Genomic DNA, 18,174 nt, shown 5'->3' with positions numbered 1-18,174 from the left:
TCCTTTCTTGCATTGGCTTTTTATTGCGTGTCCTGGTTTGGGAGGCAAAGTCTATAGGCATGTCCAGCACAAACTTTGCATATAACATCTCTACAAAGTAAAGTGGCACGGCTCCACTATGAGGCTTATCACATTTGATCATGCAATGAATGTAATATGCATTCTCCCTCATTTCTGGGTGGCGATAATTTTTGATGGGCCACCGTCCATGTGCGGCATCACTGCAATCCCACACCACTGCTATGTCATCGTTGGAGACCACTACATTGATGTGGTCATACTTCCAACCATTTGTATCGTGAAAGATGCTCACGTTGGCAATTGTGCGTGCCTCATCTCTTCTTATAGATAGGAGGGTAGCATTGGCCATATCCATTATGTGCTTCATTGCTTGCTTTCCCCTCACGTTTGGATCCTGGGAGGTGTATGTAGCTTGCGTTGATAGTTGCGATGCAGATGCCATGGCGAGTAAGAGATCGAGAGAAGAACTAACAACCATGTGAAAATCGAGTGAGTGACGTGGTATTGAAACATTTAATTATAACATGCTCATGCAAATTACACCATCTAAGAATTTATTCAACTAATAGGATTGTGGATTGACCACGATCGATTAAATTGTACAAATAGAAAGGGAAAACTCTGGCAAATTGTTACATTTGTTTTAAAGATACATGTGGTCCTAATTTTTAAATCCATGTGTACAATTTAAGGACATTACAACTTTGGCAATTAAAGTGCCATCATATGGCTCAAGCTCAGAAAAAATGTAGCTTATATTCACCACCATGTCTTCATTTCCTCAATGGGTCACATTTCCACATCCTCGTTAACATTAAAACTATGTAATTTTGTTAAAATTTCTCCCATGGAAGGTTGATCCTTTGGATCAAGTGCATTCCCACAATCAACCAAGAGCTTGATTGCAATACCTCCCTTCATGGAGTTATCACTAAGATCATCTGTAGCATCTATGAGAAAGTTGGCAATTTCCCTAAATAGACAATCAACAAAATCAGCATCACCAATGGTAGGCTCGTCCTCACAGGTAATGGCCTCAATATCTGTATCTCCTATCTCATGATCATCCTCCTCTCTTGTATCACAGTCATTATCACCTCCATGGTCATGATCATCTTCCATATGCTCCATATTAGTAAATGTACTATACATCACTTTGGAATGTGCCGTAATAGGTATGACATGCCACCACCTATTATTATCCACCATTGGTTGATAGAAAACCTAATTCAAACAAAAATACAATCATGTTATTTTCCGTGCATCGAAGGTATCAAATATTTAAAAGAGTATTTTTATATGTGTGTACAATACCTGTTCACATTGTTGCAATAGTACTAGTGTGTCCTTCTTACTTTGCCAAAACTTTGTGGAGTCAATAGTTACAAAGCCACTTGCATGGCGTTTGATTGTTGCATTAGGGCCTCTTTCCACCACGTCCTTAAACCACTTGACATCCAAAACATACACAAAGAAGCATCAAAAGTCAATCTTACTAATATCTTGGATTATGCCACAATAATTATCCATGGCTCCATTGGCTCCCTCAAAGCTAGCAATGACGCCACAATCTTGTGTGTTTCTCTTATCATCAATCTGTTTTGTTTGAAAATGCCTGCCCTCACACCATATAGCATTGAACATAGTACACTACACCAAGACAAAATCAATTAAATAAGCAATCTACATTATTGAAAGCTCCTAACTTATGCATAACATTCTATATACTGACCTTGCTCATGCATCCCCTAGCATACTCCCATTCTGCCATTGTGATATGCATCCCCTCGTCTCTCTTTTTTCTCTCCATTTCATCAAGTAGCTAATCCACACAAATAAGTGCTCTTAGATGCTGAGGGTATGGCACACGAGATCCGTGGTGTGTACGATAGAGGGCCCTTTCTCCTTGTCTTCTTGCCTTTGCATCCTCGTATCTTGTCACCCATCTTTTCATCACATCACTATTAAGCATGCAATAAAGGTTGATATTATTAAGCAACTCCGTGTCTATTACTTTGCTCTGTCCTTTCCCTTGAGGCACAATAGAGGTCATCCTTAGGTCTTCATCATCTCTCCATAGTCATGGGAGAGAGCTATCCACATCAACAAGAAAATCAAAAATATATACAAGTGACTCTTATACCAACCAACCCTCGGCCATGCTACCTTCGGGCCTTGCATTTTGTCTCATGAAACCCCTCGGGGGGGTCACTATGTATAAACCCTCTATATCACGTGCGTTCAATGCCTATATTTAAAATCCCTTATCTGTAAATTTTTTCATTAATAAAATGTACCCCTTTTCTATACAAATCTGTAAATTTTTTCCAATACTATTTTAAATAGTCCCTTATGTATATTTATTTCTGTAAATTTTAGGAATAAAAAATATCCTTTTGTTGAACTCACGTGATAGGGTTACATATGATAAGTGACCCCCCCGAGTGAAACCCTTCAAGGTCTTCATGAAGCACTTGAGGAAGAACAACCATCATGCATGTACAGTGCCGCATATAGCAATCTCATCCACCAAATGCACTATGAGACGTAGTTGGCTTGTGAGAATAGAACATGGAAAGGTCTCCTCCACCAAACAAACCACCTCCACTGACATAACTCAAGCATTCTCAAGCATGGTGGGATCTATTTCCTTTGAGCTCACATACCTAGAAAGGAAAAAGTACACCATATTAGCAATATGAAAACCTTGCATGGAGCATTGATACGCTTCACATTTGTATCTTGTAATATGACTCACAAGCTTGCCCATCTTGTAAATACAATCCTTCAATGCACTACGAGAAATGCTAGTAGGTAGTATGAACTAAACACACGAGGAGTGGTTGATTAGTTGCTTCTAATTCACTCACAAATTTGGAAGGAAAAAGATATTATGCACATTAAATACTTACTTGGATCATCTTGTGTCAATCATGAGATTTCAAGACATATAATTGCTCTACACCTCTTTTCTTGCTCTTTGTGAAGGCCCCCTTCAAAAACCTCATGCATCCAGTGGGAGTACGAATTGTAGTGATAGCTTGCTTCATGGCTGCCAATGCTAGCTTTGATAATCTCCACAATGCACGAGGTAAAAAGACACACCCATTTGGCCTCTCTTGTGGCCAAGCTTCATGCATCCTCCTTATGGTTCGTAGATCCTTGCTTATGCCTGCGGAATCTCGTGTCCCATTTAAATGTTCCCAAATGGTAGACACCACATTCCTAAAGATATTCATGGGATCAAGCACGTGATTGTTCTTGAGGTGGGACCAATATGGTAGTCGATAAAACATGGAGTATCTAAACAAAAGATGGTGTTAGTGTGCAATCTTTATTTCCATTCAATATAGCACACAATAGTTATAAACCCTTACCAGATCATGCCAAGTGGTGGAGGAGTCGTGGAACTATCCCAAATTCTCATCCAATCTCCTGCACTGAGTGAATGTGGGGGGACTTCATTCCAAGGGGTGACATATCTAGGATGATCAGGTGGGAGAAATCGATGGTGATTTTCATAGATGGCCTTATTCAATGCATCTGCCCTTGAGGCAACTAGCGAAGGACCACAAACAGGATAGCCATGGCAACCCAATGTAGTGAGACTTGAACAATAGACGCAATTAAGAGTTCAAGGTGGGTTCAGGGTGCCACATCGATTGCCTACTCATAATTAAAAGTTCAATGCTTACCTGAACACTCGCCATCGCCTAGGAAGTCATGCATCGTCCACATCAAGACTGCTTTTTGCAGTTGAAGTCTTGTGATGAGGGAGGCCTGCTCACATCATACACCTTGATACCTCTCCACAGTATCTCTAGCTCATCAATCAAAGGCTCCAAATAAACATAAGGATTTTTGACTTTATGTTTCCCTGGAACTAGAAGGGATAATATAACATGTCCTTTCTTAATTGCCATAAAGGGTGGAAGATTATAATTCACCAATATCACTGGACATACACTGTAAGAGGTGCTTTTGAGACCAAATGGGTTCACACCGTCCATACCCAATCCAAGTCTCAAGTTCCTAGGTTATTCCTTGAAGCTTGCCCATGTGTCTTCAATATGCTTCCATAGAGGAGTGTTTGCGGGAGTTCTCCACTTGCCATCGGTGGATCGATAGGAGGAATGCCATGACATGAGCTCTGCAATGGATTTGCACTTGAACATATGTTGGATGTGAGGGATTATGGGAAAATGTCACATAACCTTATGAGGCACATCCAAAGTTTTGAGATCTGCTCTATATCTTGCCTCTCCACAAGTAGGACACTCTCTTGCATCCTTATGTGGTCCACGAAATAGAACGCAATCATTGATGCATGCATGGATGTGCTTGTAATCTAATCCTCCAAGAGAAGTCACATGTTGCCTTGTGAGGTCGGCAATTTATTCTCCCTTGGAAGCATTTTACACAATAGCCTGCACGTGAAGACCATAAATGAGAAAAAGCATTTGAGTAATTGACCCACTAGCATAATTCACCATGTTTGCAAAATAGAGTTTAAAGTTTACTTGAGTAATGCATTCAAGCTTGCATTGCTCCATCCATAGATGGTTTGCAAGTTAACTCAAGGGAGGCATGTAGAACAGAGAATGTGCACCCCTCAAATAGTGGAGTCGATGCTACAGTAAAAAGATCGTCTTGCTCCATGCTATCATCCCTACTTGAGGACTGATGGACATATAAATCCCACACCATATCATCAAACACCTCCTCCTCCATGGCCTCATGAGGTAATGGCGGAGGGTTGCTATCACCATCACTCCATGCATTCATAATGGTCCCTCCTAAAGATCCCACTTCATATCGCTGACGCTTCGCCTTCTCGCAAGGAGCATAGGGCAACATATGCGGGTGTGGCACTGCATCCTGTATCAAATTAAAAAAGGATCATATATCAAATACATGAACACCCATAGGTATAACCCTAATGTGAGGACACAATGGAAGTTGAGAGGGTGAGAGGGAGCCTGAAAGACACAAGTTTTTGTGGGTGCAGAACACCCTAATCTTCTTTTGCATCCATATATATATTTGTTTAAGTATTGTACATAACCGGGGTTAAGGTATGGTGGCCTTTAACCCCACAACCTCCCACTTAAAGGCTAATGTTCCTTTAAGGGAGAACAACCAATGAGCATACTATCCAATTCCCATCAATACACGACAATGCTCAAACCGCTTACTAGGCCTATATCTTGATGGATGCACAAGGGAAGGATATCATGGCCTTCATGCCCTCTGTAATTGCTAACAACTACAGAGATTGCATTATTCACTACAAAGAGCAACCAAAAAAGTTGGCTGATGAGAGCATCACTACTGTTCGCTCTAGGTATCCCAATCCCCCTAATGTTCAGTTCACAGATAAATGGGCAAAGTCAAAGATTGTTATGATACTTGCCAATAAAACATCTTTGCTTAAGAGGCAGGCACTAGCCGAGATTGCCAGGAGAGAGGGAGGTCAACCACCAAGGGGCCAGCCCCACACTGCTCACAAGTGTGAGTGGAAGAAAGCAATGAAGGTAGCAAAGGCCAGCATGTGAAGGCACGAAGGATCCAAATTGAGCAATATGGAGACACTCATTTTGGAGCAGGGGCTGTTGAATCATGGGAGGCCCAATTTGTAAGTATCGATCTCAAATTATATTGTGTTTATGTGGTTTATTAGGAGGTTGTTTCTTTGTACTAACCCCTCCGCAAATTGTGTCATCTTGCAGCTTGATATCGTGGGTAGGTTATACCCTACTCCTATCAAGACAGCCTACCACCGCCACCATTGCAAAGAAGATACATGGAGGCACTTCTTTGATGATGAGTTGATTACTGAGGAGCAATATATCCGGCTACTAGAGCGCCCCCCCAGGTATTCAAAAGTAATTAAATAATATCAATATTGTAAATAAAGATTTGATTTTTCATACATTGATACATGTTGTCCCTTGTTTACAGGGGCCTAGGGCTAATTAGGAGGAAGAAGATGAGGAAGAAGGTGATGAAGAAGGGAGCGAAGAAGGGAGCAAAGAAGGGAGCGAGGATGCGGAGAACTTAGATTAGTCGTAGAAGTAGTGCTAGCTACTCTTTTTTGTACTTGAAGCCATTGGCTTGGCTTCGTGCCTCTCTTGTATATACACTCCTCTTATTTTTGTACTTGAAGCCACAGGACGTGGCTTGGATCAATAAATTACAAAGAGGGGCAAGGTACCCCTTATAAATTCTACTTCTCTCCAGCAATCATCATAAGGTGCCATGGGATTTTGAACTAACTACCATATCCTAAAAGGGCTACAATTGCATGAGCATTTCTAGATTAACCAATGGCGCCATCGCATTGAATGGTGGATGCCCTCTTGAATGTGCCTTAAAGGCATGTCAGAGGCAAGTATGTGTTGTGTGACTTTGATGGCTGATGGTTGGATCTATTGGTGTTACCGGAACCTTGGGGGGTGCACCACCAATAAGTCCTAGGTATCACGTGCATTCAAGGGGTATTTAAAAAACCCCTCGAATAAAATTTTTTCCTCAATAAAACTACCTCTCTTTACTTATCAAATAACATAATTTTTTCTAAAATTGGATTGGAAAACCCTTCCTGTTATTGTAATGTGTTTAAATATTTTCCAAAAGTGGGATTAAAATACCACTCCTTTTAAATGCACGTGGTATACTAAATTTTTTTTAGGTGAACCCCCCGAGACCGAAAATCCTACCCGGTCAGGGTGATCAGACAGTTTAACACTTTGGCACCCCCAAGAGAATGGTTTGAAAAACCAAACCTTAAGGCCTGAGGATAAGTCAAATACCTTGAAGGGGAACTAAATCGATATAATTAAGAGCAAGACTGATAGAAAATAAATAACATCAATTTATGGCATAGCCAAGGTTGAGAACCCAAATAATGACTCTGAAGATGCTAGCTAAAGGATATGTTATGAATTGGAAGAAGGCTTGTGAAGATTTGATAATGAATCGGAAGATGCATCCTTTGGGCTGCATATCAGTGTAAGCATGTCGCAGGAGGGTGCTTCCAGAATGCACATCATGGTTTGCTCTATCACACTATTCTAGAGCTTGTTGAGTTGCTAATGAGGGACTTAAGTAGTAGTCAGGCCGGCATCCAAAGACAAAAGAAGAACTGGTTGGATCTTTGGAGGGAGACTGGTACTAGCTACCTGCAACTAGAGAAAACCCATGTCCCACCATTGTATAAAATATTGGGTGTCATCCGGTGATCTCTACCTCTACGATGTCGGCTGGGGGGGCCACTGATGCAATGGGCTATTGACTAGGTGGTGGAGGCACCTACTGACAAGGTTTAATAATTGGCAGATTTGGCATTGCTACTAGATGCGGTGGTGGTAGTAGCAAGAGAAGAGTGGCCCAATAAATATGGGGAACCCTGGATACCATGGGGTTCTCAAATCTATGAGTGTGCTGCCATATGAGTATGGCATTGGATGCCAATGTCGGCATCATCAACAATCTGTTGATTGAAGATCAATTGTTGTCGAGCAATGATGAGGTTCTACTAGAGCTACTACTTCTCAAGCATGATTTCATTGTTGTGAGGAAGCTATTACGCTGGCTTCTATGGTGGAGGGGGAGGAGCAGCCTTCTATGCTTGCCGACTCTTTTGCTACCCATGTCATTTGGATTCCCTTGGCTCTACGTATGTGCTCTCCTCGTCTATATGATGCTAATGCTTTGCTTTAGTGTCTTGATCTGCTATCTTAGCTTGTACTCCTACTTCACCTATCACTTGGATTCGAGACTGAAATATAGTTTGGTTTCCCTAAGTCGGTGGTCCTTAGCATTATCTTAGTTGTGTTGAAGGATCATAATGTATTCTTGCAAGAGTTGGAGTTGAGGGGATTCTGATTCCTCAGCCAATCCGGTGAGTAACATGAAGGCACATGTCTATGGAGGCTCTATCATCATGGGGGATTTTCCCTTTGCAAAGGATAAGGCTGCCTGCTTCTGGATGTGCTGGCATTTGGTGCAGTCATTGTATCTTGGATTTGAGTGAAAGATTGGCCATCAAGACGAGTTATCACAAATGTGTCCCTATGGTTGGAGAGCAAAAGTGTCGGACATATTTACATCTATATCTAGTCGGCTTGCCTAAAAATGCCCATCTATTTGAACCCAGATGCCCAGGTGAGCTATAGGTGCTTAATGCGCTTTCTCCACTAATGGACCTGCTCTATCATGATGGGTGCTCCATCAGCATGTCACCATCCATGGGGATTGCACTTTCAATATGCTTCTAGGCAGTGTGGGCTATGTATTCTAGCAGTGTGGTCACCAATGTGTAACGCCCTAAGCCACAGATGCTACAGAAAGATATACTGTGTGCATACTCATGCACACACAAATCACACTCAAAGATATAGAAGATAGAAAAAACACACTATGGAATCCAATTACATTAATTTTCATAGAATGATCAAGAGACACTTGGTCTCATGGATATACAACATGTGATTGCAACTGCTGACCGAAGGGTTATCATTGTCTCTATTCTTAGGGAATCCTTTAGTGCATGGAAAAGATTCGGCTATAGTATTTTCTATATCATTTCGACGCAACTGTGCGGTAGTCAAAGAGTTTGGTTGGTAGTGACGTTTCTTAATGCCAGAACCTATTTTGCCCTATCAAAAAGATTATTTTCTAAATCTTCAAGTGCATTAATTAGTATTATGATCTCATTTTTCCTTTTGTTATGTATGATTCAATGTGGTCAGCTGACTGCACATTCATAGGTCCTTTCGTCACTCCATTTGTGTTCTTTGTTTCTTGTTAGATTGTTAAGTAAAGGTACATGATCATTTGAACTCTAAATATGTGAAGGTTAGCAAACATTTAGACTCCAAAAATACTATGATGTACAATTTGCAAAGGATGTTGAATTTAAGAACACCAATAAATGTCAATCATCATCTTAAACTATAAAATTTACATGAATAAAATATTATAGGTATTATAGGCAAAGAACGAGATCAAGCAACTGATACATATAAATCCTATTTAATGACTACATTCCTATTGTCTACAGGATATCTATAATCCTACTCCATAGAAGTAGCTTCTCCATATGCTTGGACATCCTAATAGAACAATGTAGCTGAGAAGAAGAATTAGGTTCTAGTTAAGATGGGACAAAGCATGTTGAGGATAGAACCTTCTATGAGCATTCTAGGTAGAGGCAATCAACATGGTTGTATATGCCTTGAATCGGATGCAATGAAGCCATTTCAAGGAAAGACACTTCCAAATGCATATTGTAGAAAGAAGCCCATCATCTATCACGATGGTCTTCTTGCTAGATTGTAGGACTCTACTTCTATATTCAAAGCCCGCATTGAATTCCAACATTTCATCGATGATGTGTTGACATCATTGGCAAATCATGGTCTTGCAACACTTGATTCCCCAAATCGGGATTGCATGACATTCTCAATGTAGAATCCAGCCCAAAAAAATCTATTAAACTCCCATTTCATGATGTTGATAGGCTCATTGTTTTGGGCAACTATCCTCTATAACCTTGTTTAAAAAATTTTGCAACCTATCTATGCTCTCTATTGTGGCCTCGATCATCTCTTCTCATCTCTCTCTTAAACATGTTGTTTATTGGATCACTACATGTAAGTTTGCTATATATCATGCACGTGGCCTACTTTGTTCATTCCTCATCTTTTTATATTGTTTGCTTAAAGACATGCTTTTCCTATACAAATCTATAACTTTTTTAAAACAGTTTTTATGATATCTTTTTATATTGTATGCTTAAAGACATGCTTTTCCTATACAAATCTATAACTTTTTTAAAACAGTTTTTATGATACCCGTCTATAATCGGGGAAAAAAAAAGACCAACACAAAGGCGACTTGTGGCACCATTTGGTTCACAATTGTGGCAAAATTATCATACATCTAATTTATTATCTATAATTGTTCTTCAATTCATTAAAGAAGACATCAACCATGGCTTACAATACCGTACTTATCACACCAATGTAATGAAGGAAGAGATATATCATAGCTCTATTTAAAGGGGACCCACTACTATTGATCCATAAATTTTTATCCCAGGGATATTCACAGATTAATTATAACATTACTACAAAACCATGCCTTCCAAGATGACGGCTTCATGAATTGTATAGTTGGATGGATTGTAGAGAAAAAAGAATTCACGGAAGCATCACAGACAAAAGACAACATAGCCTGGAGCAGCCTTTTAGCAGCAGCAGCTATCCAAGTATAAGGAGACGAGCGCAGCGTGCCTTCTACGCTCTAGGCTTTAGCGAAACAACGTACGTTCGGATATTTTTTTATCATGCATTTTTTGCTCGTATTGGCTCACCTTTTGCTTCTTCCTCGAATCTGTGAAGCCTTTCGCAGAGAATTTGAGAAAGAGGTAGGGAGGGATTTTGGGGCGGGAGGGCGCCATTGATTGTTGCTGAACAGTGATGATGATGAAGAAACACCTCCAAAGTAAGGTCCTAAAAAATGAGCTAAGGTGGAGGTAAAGTTACTTTCCACAAAGTCAAAACATAAGAAGATTTGTTTAAAACATAATGGAAAGTATTTCCATTGGCAGCGAGAATACACTCTTATATCTCGAAGTACCATAGCTAATTTGAAGGGCTAAACCTGCAGCTACCAAGCAAAAACACACGCTAAAAATTAAACAGCAGTGCTACCAAGACATGATTCGAAGCGAGTAAGCCCGATCAGCCGAGCATAGCGGCAAAAGTCGAATTTGATCTCACCACAAAGACGGCGGAGCCGTCTAGGTTGGTGCTGAACGATGTACAGGTGGTCTCGGAGACCTCTTCCAGCTCCATGGTGCTCAAATCGCCTATATTAGTGGTGCTCAATCCGAGTGGGTGGCTCAACGCAGCTCCAGTCGCAAGCAGGGAGAGGAGAACGGCCATGGGCACTGGCACAACCAATCCTTCGGCCTGTTGCCGATGCCCGCTTACACTGCCATTGTTCCCAAGAGCCGGAAAAGTTGTAGCCAGCTTCCGGATCCGATCTGCCCTCCCGGCGCCGAGATCGGAACATTCACCCACTCAGTAATTTTACTGTTGGGTTTTGTCGTCGCAAGCTTCGGAGGAGCCCCAGTTTGCAGCCGAACCCATGCTAATTTCATTGTCTTTCCCACCCCGCTTATCTTCTTTGTAATCATGCTGCTAGTTGGTACCGCGTCTACCCGCAGCTTTGATCCAAAGTAGATCACTGCATACCACTGCTTCAAGAAGCCCTGCCTTTTAACGTATGCTACTTCTTGCCCGTCAAAAATGTCCGGCAAGTGCCTTGGTTGTTGCCGCAAGTGTTCCTCGAAGTTGAATTGCTTCTTCGCCTTCGCCTCTTGCTGCATAAGCTGGATTGTCTCATGGTAGCTCTCCAGAAGCACTTCGGACATCACAGCGCCAGCTATTTCGGCCATGTCGAGAATCACTCGCAGTTCTTGTGCAAAGACCAGTCCAAGAATTCAGAGTGCGATGAGGAAGTCAAATATGAAGGGGCTGCACACAGACGCATCTAATAAATTTGAGTACACTAGGTCAAGCTTTTGTTTTCCTTCTTCCGTGATGTTTAGGCACTTGACCACGAGGCTAGAGAAGGTGCCGTTCACAAGGTGGCTCACGATAGATCGACGCGGGGTCATTTTGTCCTTTTGTGACTACGAGTAGCATGACCCGTCTACGATGGGTTAAAGACCCGCTCCGCTAGGTCTCAAAGTGAGATCTTAAAATGTTTGTAATTTCTAGCAATAGAATTTCAAGTTTCAAAATCCTCCACCATAGGCACCACTTGGCTTGGCTCTATGCTCAATTTTACTGAACTATTCAGTTAGAAGAGCGACCATGTAATGATGGAGAGGCAAAGCATTCGCACAACCCCCACGCCCCTTCTTGCACACACACAAATGCTCTCTCTCTCTCTCTCTCTCTCTCTCTCTCTCTCTCTTCCTTTGATTGTGTCCCTCATGATGCACACGCACATGCACTAAACTCTCTCTCTCTCTCTCTCTCTCTCTCTCTCTCTCTCTCTATCTATATATATATTTCCATTGCAAGTTTGCTAGAATTCTCGGTCAAAGCAAGCAACATCTCAGTTTGTCAAAGGAAAATAAGAGTTCTATGTTGGCAATAATCCATGCACTATCTTAGAACATAATAACGATTAACGCAAAAGGAATGACAACCAAAAAGAGAAATAGCAATTCTATGTTTCTCAACTCGATGGAGCCCATAGCAATATAATAAGACAATCGTTAGGCTGCTAGGCTACCTAATAAAAGCATCGCATGAATGCTCTGCTCAAGTAGGAATAGTGGCTCAAATAGAGAAAGGTGAAGTGGATGATTTAAGAATGTATGGAAGGTCCCCTCATGAAACATGAAAAGACTATAACATCCTAAGATCTTAAGAGCTAAGTATGAACTATATATATCCTATGTTATCCCTCAAAAGTGCTCATAAGTGACCTAATGTTTTGGGGATGTGTAATACCTCGAGCTACATGTAGCTTCACTCTAAAGAGTACCCACACTACATCACGCCTAGAGTACTCACATTCTTACAACATTCTCTTTGTTGCATTGTGTCTCTCCATCTTCGCTTGTTACAACTCAAAATGCTTAAGGATTCTCCGAGTAGTGAACTTGCACATTGATGTGGGTCGTTAGAGAGGGAAAGCTAGCATCCTTCCCTCTAGCACCCTTCATTAGAAGAAGCTCCTCTTGCATTGATGTGCTCCTTGGAAGCAAACATGTGCAACAGATAATCAAAATGCCCAAGTCACCATAAGCAATGCTCGCGCAACAAGATGAAGTGGAAAGCTTCAATTATGAGAGATCTAGGCACGAATTCTAGGATTTTGGTTGAGATTCAAGGGCGAAAGCCCATAGGAGAAGACTATGGTGAGAGAGCATGGCAATCGTAGTGGCAAATGCCCACAAATCTGTCAAATGCTTTTATGAATCCTACCTACATAGCATCATGCCCATGCTACTATTGTCCATCAAGCATAGGAGAAATCACCTCATTCATGTGCAGTTAGAAGTGAAATTTCTGAGACTTCCCTTGGGGTCCATCCTTCACCACAGACCTCCCTCCATCGCCACATTTTTGTTTCAGAGCTTCCTCCATAAAAAAGTATAGGTTTAAGCCTAGCAAGTGCACACAGAGGTGTTCTAAGTGTCGTTTCCCTAGTAGCAAGCCAATAGCCTGCTTCATTTCTTCTTCACTTATTTGAGCTTGAGTGTACCACTCTATAGTTGGCTTCTATTGCTCCCTTGCTTGAAGAAAGCAACACCAAACATGCTACATGCAAATCAAAGAGAGAGGATGCTAAATCATTGCAAACATAGAGCTACAAACATGCAATACCTAATGATCATTTTGTGGCAACAACATCCCCTTGGAAGCGGGAATATTCTTTAAGAGATCCTCTACTAAAGAAGCAAAACTCTTGGTAAGAAGGGAGTAGGAGGGACGATCGTTGAAAGTAGAGATAGTGGAGGGTTTGGATTTGGTCAGGAGGCAAGAGAGAGAGAGGAGAGAGAGGAGGCAACGACAAAGCATAGCAAGATCGACTTCATGCCAAGGCCAATTAGACCACTCAAACTAGGAATTTTGAAAGCTGAAGTGTGGGCAACAAGGCATCATGTTGAAAGGGTGAGGTTAGAAAGGGCTTGTCAAGGAGACATTAAGAAAGCATGACGTGTCACATCTCCCAACTCTCCCTCCACTTGAGCTCCTCATGACACGTGGCACAACTCCTCCTTAAGAAATAGAATAGAAATAGATATATAGTGACACAAATCTAGATTGATTTAGAACTAAATATAGAAGCCCCGCTCCAAAGGCATTAGCATCGTCATGAATATGAAGTCAACAATGAAGTAACCCCAAGTGCAAAGTCCAAAGGTTCGACTTAAGGAAAAGCTCAAGAAAAGATGGGTTCTATATTGACCATCACTAAAATGTTTTGTGTGAATGCTTTCACACATGTAAAGGTGAAGTACACATGAAAATTTTAGGAGCTATTTATATTTTACTTCAAAAAATAAGATCAGAATGGTTCCAATGATTTTTAATAAAGTGTGCACTAAGGCTAACACTTCATATATATTGAGTAAAACTTCAAAGAAGTAGGACTGAACATGATGGACTAAGTTTAGGAGAGTGCTATTGATCCACTTTTCCTTTAATACACAACTAAAAAGTATTGATAAACCTCAAACATAAAGCATACATCCCAAAAACTTTGCTAAGCCATTCCCAAAATCGGCAAAAAACATTTTGGAAAGAACCCTTCCAAAATCTTAGAGGCCGAGCCATTATATTTGCACATTCCTCTTAACCTTTATAGATGAATGTCAAAATCTGAGTGATATCTTCAAACCCACAAAGATAAAGTAGTAAAGTAATTGAGTCTTTGAATATGAGAGCCATCATCAATTTGTCAAGCAACATTATAACGTATACTAATGATTAGATGTGAAGAATGAATCTAGTAAATCAAACTATAAGGCATGCTAGCTTTCGTTCCTCCCATGCTTGAACAAAACAACACCAAACATGCTGCATGCAAATAGAAGAGAGAGGATGTTAAATCATTACAGACATAGAGCTATAGCCATACAATACCCTAATGATCATTCTATGGCAACAACATCCCCTAATATTCTTAAGCAAATCCTCTATTGAAGAAGCGCAGCTCCTAGGAAGCAGGGAGGGGAAGAGACAGTCATTGAAAGCAGAGGCGCAGTTCCTACCCGCCGATGTGCAACTCGGGTTGGTTGGCTACCTCTACCTGGCCTATAAGCAAGCCTTCATGGCATTGCCTAGCCACATGGCTAGCTTCCATTGGCCTTCACCTGCCTTAGCCAGATATACATGTATATGAGACCCTTTCATGGCCAAATCTGGTGTGTCATATCTTGCAACGTATTCGCCTTCTTCTAGGTCATATTCCAGCTCTAAATTAATCCACTTTTTGCCTGATGGATGTGCCAATCTGCCCTTGTTCTGACTATTTCTGGGTACTTTCTAGCATCCAATAGCTCCATACACCTTACAAGTGTAGATAGCTTGATAAATACCTGCCTGTCTTGCTCACTGTTTGGACTACTCTCAGTCTCAGATCTAGTCGGTTATCTGCTACTGCAAGTAGTCACATTTGTCTTGCAAGCATTTTGCCTCTAATCTATGATAATCCAGTTCTCCAAAGAGCCTCTAATATGCCAGATATGTCCATTGTGTTGCCCACATGGCAGCCTGTTTGCTGCCAATGTGGAAGCCCTTCTCTATGACTTTCTCTCAGAGCTTGTTGCCCACATGGTAGCCTAGGTGTTGCCCATGTGGCAGCCCCCTCTTTGTGCTTTTCCTTCTGGATTTGCTGCCCACATGACAACCATAGTGTTGCCCATGTGACAACCCTAAGCTGAACTCCACCTCCCCACACACTCCTCATATGGGGGCTTACAGAGGGTATCCCACGTGAAGGCTAATAGTGTGTCCCAAGAATTACACACGAAAGTGTTTAACTACAGAATCAAAAACTTATTTACTTATGTGTACTTCGTAGTCGTGAATCGGTCTCCTAACTCCCAGTCTCCTTGCTGCCCTTGAGGATAGCAAAGGGTCTTGATCCTCATGAGCTCTTTGTCTGTTGCTGATGGCCATGTGCATGTCTTGGTCCTTTAGGCAAGCTACTTGCAGCTCCAATCTACTCCTTAGGTGAGTGAGTAGTGAGGCCCCAAAGGCCCCTTTATATAGGGCAAATCCCTATCCAAAAGTAGCCAACACAACAGCCCTAGTGGGCTGACATATGCTGTCTAAAACTGACCCGGGTCCAACCCTAAAAACCAACCAGCAAAGCCCCTACCATCTAACATGCAAGTTGGCTTGGTTGGCTACCTCCGCCTAGCCTATAAGCAAGCATTCATGGCCATGCTTGGCCACGCCTATATATGAGGCCTTTCCTAGCCTAAATCTAGCACACCTTACCTTGCAGCCTAGTCACCTTCTTCTAGAGCATATTCTATCCTTGAATCTAGTCAACCTTTTGCTCCATGGAGACACACATCTACCTTGGCCAATCCACTCCTGTTCTAACTATTTCCCTAGCCTTTTTAGCCTCCAATAGTTCTGTACACCTTGTGAAGATAGCCCATATAATACCCACATGTCCAACCCTCTTTTCGACTACTCTCAATCCCGAATCTAGTCCTTAACCTACTACAAACAGCCATGTGTGTCCTCCAATCAATTTGACTTTGATCCACGCTGGTCCAGTCATCTAGATATCCTTTTCCATACTAATTATGTTCTTCATTGTGATGGTTGCATGGTAGCCTATTGGCTGCCCATGTGGTAGCCCCTTCTCTATGGGTTTTTATGAGAGCTTGCTGCCCACATGCAACCTAGGTACTGCCAACTCCCTCTTCTTGCTCTTCCTCCTGGGTTTGCTGCCCATATGGCAAAGTGTTGCCTTCATGTCCTTGCCACATCCCTTGGTGTTGTGGAAGCCCTTCTAGCAGACTATATACTAATCAATCGAAGATTCCACACTAGATGGCTGAAATGGCTCTCCTGATGCCCTCCTTGCTGCCCTCGAGGAAACTGAAGGGTGTTGATCCTCATGAGCACTTTTTCTATGGGTCTCATGGCCACCTTCTTTGTACTGGTCCTTGAGGGAGGCTCCATGCAACTCCAATCTACCTCTCAGATGGACTCCTCGTAAGTGAGTAGTGAGGCCCCAAAAGGCCCCTTTATATAGCGGAGATCCCCCTCCAAAAGTGGCCAACCCCCAACAGCCCTAGTGAGCTAGCCTATGTTGTTGTGAAAGTTGTTGGGGCATGGCTGTGATCAGCACAGTCTCTACCAACCCACACACATGGTTGTCAAGCTTGTGTCTTAGCCTCTCTTGTTACATGTGGAGTCATTTGAGCCTATCTTCTAGAGCCCTCACAATGTGCCACATATTTGAAAATAAAGCATAAACCCACCCTATTGCCTTGTTACCCACATGTGTGTGTGTGTGTGTGTGTGTGTTTGTATGCGCGTATGTTTACTCTCTCTCTCTCTCTCTCTCTCTCTCTCTCTCTCTCTTTCTCTCTCTCTCTCTCTAAACATGAAATGTATAAATATAAATAAATATCATATATATAATATCCTCTCTCTCTCTCTCTCTCTCTCTCTCATGCCTCCAAAAAGCGATAAAAATTAAATGAAAAGCATTTAAACATTGGGCACGTGTTCAAAATGAATGGCATTCAATATGAAGTAAAGAAATCAACAATACCTGAGGTAGGATTCCCCAAGCACATGCTTGGCATACATGTCCAAAAGATCATTGCCAAAAGACCATGGGCCTCGGGGGGGTCACTATGTATAAACCCTCTATATCACGTGCGTTCAAGGCCTATATTTAAAATCCCTTATCTGTAAATTTTTTCATTAATAAAATGTACCCCTTTTCTATACAAATCTGTAAATTTTTTCCAAAACTATTTTAAATAGTCCCTTATGTATATTTATTTCTGTAAATTTTAGGAATAAAAAATATCCTTCTGTGGAACTCACGTGATAGGGTTACATATGATGAGTGACCCCCCCGAGCCATGGGCTTGGTCCTATTGTGCTGTTCTTGTGAGATCAACGCATTCCAAGACAGTGAAAATTCTGAGAAGGGACCTGCGCACTGAGGGGGAGAGAGAGAGAGAGAGAGAGCACGACATTTGCCATACATGTATAGAAGAGCAATGCCCATCGCAGTATTATATCGTAGCCCTCATGTTGCATGAGTTCAAAAATAGTCCAGTGCTTGCTTACCCTATCTCTGTTATACGTATCCTGTAATGTATACATGTCCATAAGAGCAGCGCAATATGATATCATAGCTCTCATGCTGGATGCATCCATTTCATGCTCACCTTGGCCCTGTTATGTGTATCCTGCGAGATCAATGCATTCCAAGAGAGAACATCCGAGAAGGGCGAGATTTCCAAGACACAATGCCCTAATCTTAAAATGCAAGCAAAAGCTTGCTGACCCAAATAAAATGAACATACTATGGATCAATATGAAGCAAATATCCCCATGAATCTATACCAAAAAA

The sequence above is a fragment of the Dipteris shenzhenensis genome, chromosome 11, assembly GCF_047967505.1.
Source record: "Dipteris shenzhenensis isolate YYH24624 ecotype China chromosome 11, Dip_SZ_1.0, whole genome shotgun sequence".
NCBI classification, from domain to species: Eukaryota; Viridiplantae; Streptophyta; class Polypodiopsida; order Gleicheniales; family Dipteridaceae; genus Dipteris; species Dipteris shenzhenensis.
Note: the sequence above shows the minus strand (reverse complement) of the source record.